Source organism: Carlito syrichta, unplaced genomic scaffold, assembly GCF_000164805.1.
Source record: "Carlito syrichta isolate Samal-C Ts95f unplaced genomic scaffold, Tarsius_syrichta-2.0.1 Scaffold313978, whole genome shotgun sequence".
In the NCBI taxonomy this organism is placed as follows: Eukaryota; Metazoa; Chordata; class Mammalia; order Primates; family Tarsiidae; genus Carlito; species Carlito syrichta.
The window spans coordinates 43,429-46,911 of record NW_007258074.1 but is presented as its reverse complement, the minus strand read 5'-3'; positions in this window follow the sequence as shown (position 1 = coordinate 46,911).

Below are 3,483 nucleotides of genomic sequence, written 5' to 3'. Positions count from 1 at the left end.
GGAGCGGCCACTGCACTCCAGTCTGGGTGACAGAGTGAGACTCCAACTCAAAAAAGGAAAGAAAGAAACTTCATGATCTAAACCAGTGGTTCTCAACCCTGGCTGCACATTGGAACCACATAAGAGCTTTCAAAAAATACTGATGTCTGAGTTCCACCTCCTAGATTCTCATTTAATTAGTCTGGGGCAGAGTCCAGCCATGTGTTTATAAAATCTCCCCAGGTAATTCTAATGCACGTTCAAGTCTGAAAAGTAAGTGTCTAACCCGGGAGTTCTCAGACTTTTGCTGCATGTGAGAATTATCTGGGAGCCTGGCAGATTCCTTATGCCCAGTTTATCCCTCAGACCAGAATCCCCCTGGGTGGGCCCAGGCAACTCTATGAAGCCATGACCTCTGGCCAGCTCAAGTCCACACTTCTTTCCCTGAGGATGGGATGCCGATGCTTGGAGGGGAAATGACCAGTGCTGGGCAGAGCGTGTGTGCTCCGCGAGTGTTGGCAGCCCTTCCCGCGTGGCCTCTGGGGGAGGGGCTGGAACTCAGGGCCCTGGCACGAGGCGCCTGCCATGCCCCGCAGAACACGTTGCCTGGATGCTCGCTCACAGGAGGCAGCATTCTTGCAGTCCAGTGAGCCATGGCTTTGCTTTTCCAGAGTGAGAGGCCCCTCAAGGGCCCACGGGGACTCCGGGTTGGCAGGGCGGGAGGCACTTCATGCACTGGAATCTGCCCATGTCCTCACCTGCCACCACGGAACCTTCTAGGGGCTCAGGCTCCTGCCACAGAAAGCACCAGAATGGGGAGTTGGATCACTTTTACTAAACAAAGGCCTAGGAAGTGGGTTTTTTCTCCAACTTTTTATTTGAATATTTTCAGCTTTCAGAAAAATTTAAGAGCAGAAAAATCATTATTCATAGATCTCCTCCACTTAGATTTATCAACTGGTAACATGTTGCTAAACTTACTTTCTCTGCGTGTGTGTGTGTGTGTGTGTGTGTGTGTGTGTGTATACACTCTCTATTATGTTTTTTGCTGGACCGTTTAAGAGTTAGTTGGCTGGGTGCGTTGGCTCATGCTTGTAATTGCCTGAGCTCAGGGGTTCAAGGCCAGCCTGGGCAATTTGGCAAGACCCCGTTTCTACAATAAATCAAAACAATTAGCTGGACGTTGTGGCACTCACCTGTAGTTCCAGCTACTGGGAAGGCTGAGGCAGAAGGACTGCCTGAGTCCAGCACATCAAGGTTGCGGTAGCCATAGGCATGCCACTGTACTCTAGCTTGGGCAACAGAGTGAGACTCCAACACACACGCGCGCGCGCGCGCACACACACACACACACACACACACAACCAGCTTGGGCAACTTGACGAGACCTCATCTCTATGATAAATCAAAAAATTAGCTGGGCATGGTGGCGTGTGCCTGTAATTCCAGCTACTTGGAAGGCTGAGGCAGAGGGATCACCTAAGCCCAGCAGGTCGAGGCTGCAGTGGCAGTGAGTGTTCCACTGCACTCCAGCCTGGGCAACAGTGAGACCCCTACTCAAAAAAATAAAAGAAAAGTTAGTTGCAGACATTGTAACACTTCATCTTTAAATACTTGACCATTCCTAAGCACAGGACATGCTTCCACGTAACGACACTATAGTTATCTCTTGCAGGAAATTTAACACTGACACAGTATGTGATTTACTGTCAACTCTATATTCAAGTTTTCCCAGCAGTATTTTTATAGCTTTTGTTTTTGATCTCAGATCTAATCCAGGATGACACAGTACATTTAGTTGCCATATCTCTTTAGAGTCCTCTAATCTAAAAGAGTTCGCTAGCTTGTTTTTTTTCTTCCCTCCTAATGACGTTGACCTTTTTAGAAATTTCAGGCCAGTTGCTCTGAAGAATATCCTTCAATTTGGATTTGCCTTTATTGATTTTGTAGTCCTTTGGGGGCACTGCAACTTAAATTTAAAATCCAAATAAAACAGGGTGGGGAGGAGGGGGGCCAGGAGGTGAGTTCTTCAGCTCCGAAACGCACTGGAAGTGCCTGTGCCTGGCGCCCACACAACGGGCCTCTGTTTCCCCAGCTGAAACAGGGTCCAAATACTCCTTACAGCCTGTGTCTATTCTAGCATGAGGGGAGAAATAGATGCTGTGTAGTCTGTGTGCAGCTGAGCAGCCACCCCCAGAATCTCCCAAATTGGCAGAAAGCTGACCGGGCGCAGTGACTCAAGTCTGTAATCTCAGCACTTTGGGAGGCTGAGGCGAGAGGATTGCCTGAGCTCAGGGATTCAAGACCAGCCTGGGCAACTTGGCAAGACCTCGTCTCTACAATAAGTCAAAAAATAAGCTGGGTGTGGTGGCACACGGCTGTTGTTCCAACTACTTGGAAGACTGAGGCGGAAGGATCGCCTGAGCCCAGCAGGTCGAGGGTGCAGTAGCTGTGAGCACGCCTCTGCACTCCAGCTTGGGTGACAGAGTGATACTCCAACTCAAAAAATTTTTTTAAAAAGCCAAATTGGGAGGAGACAGAGGCCTCAGTGCTTGCATCTTCAGGAACATGCCAGGGCCATGTGAACGTCAGACTAACATCTCCATCCTCTTTGGGCCAAGATGGATGTCTCTCTCTCTCCTGAGAGGACCAATCTCAAGAGAAAACTATGAAACCAAGCCAGTGACAAGACCCTTGAGGGTGGGACGTGTCTCTTGGAGAATTCTCTGAGACAACACCAGGAGGCGATCTCAGCCCCTCAGATTCTATGGATGGTGCTTCTCCAGGTACCCAGGCCTGAGAGAGATCTGGCCTCATGCCAGGGCACCAGGGAACATCTTCCTGGGTCATCAGTCCCTGGAAGAATGGGGGGAAGCATTGTCTAACATTAAAATAAACCTGGAACTTAATAAACATGCATTTTAAAGGTCAGAAGGAAGCTGGGCATGGTGGCACGCACCCATAATCCTGCTACAAAGGAGGATCACTTGAGCCCAGCCTGGACAGCATAGCAAGTCCCTGACTCTAAAAATAAAGTAAAATAAAGAAGGAAGACTTTTACCATAGTTCTACTTCGGAGGCTGCTCTTTCGAGTCCCACTTCTACTGTGGACCCATTCCCACCTTCTGCTGGGGACCACTTTCTATGAGGTATTACTATTATGGCTATTTTCTTGTAAAAAAAAAAAAACGAACATAATGTTCATTTTAATAACGAAACTGGTCTTGGCTCAAGAGGGAGGGAACATGAGGATATCTGACCCTGGATGGCAAGGACTGGGGTTGGGCTCCAGGGGCACGTTCCAGGGTGATGTGATGTTGCCTCCTCTCACGCTGGCCTCAGGGAGGCTTGGTCAAGCCCCCTTTGTCTGGGGCTACCCTGAGCCTGCAAGAAGCCCTTTCGGCCTGACCCTCATCAAGCACTGCCAGTCCTCACCCAGCATGCTGGGATTCCTGCAAAGAACCAGGTTTGAGTCAAGCAGGCTGAGTGTGAATTCTGCTCGAC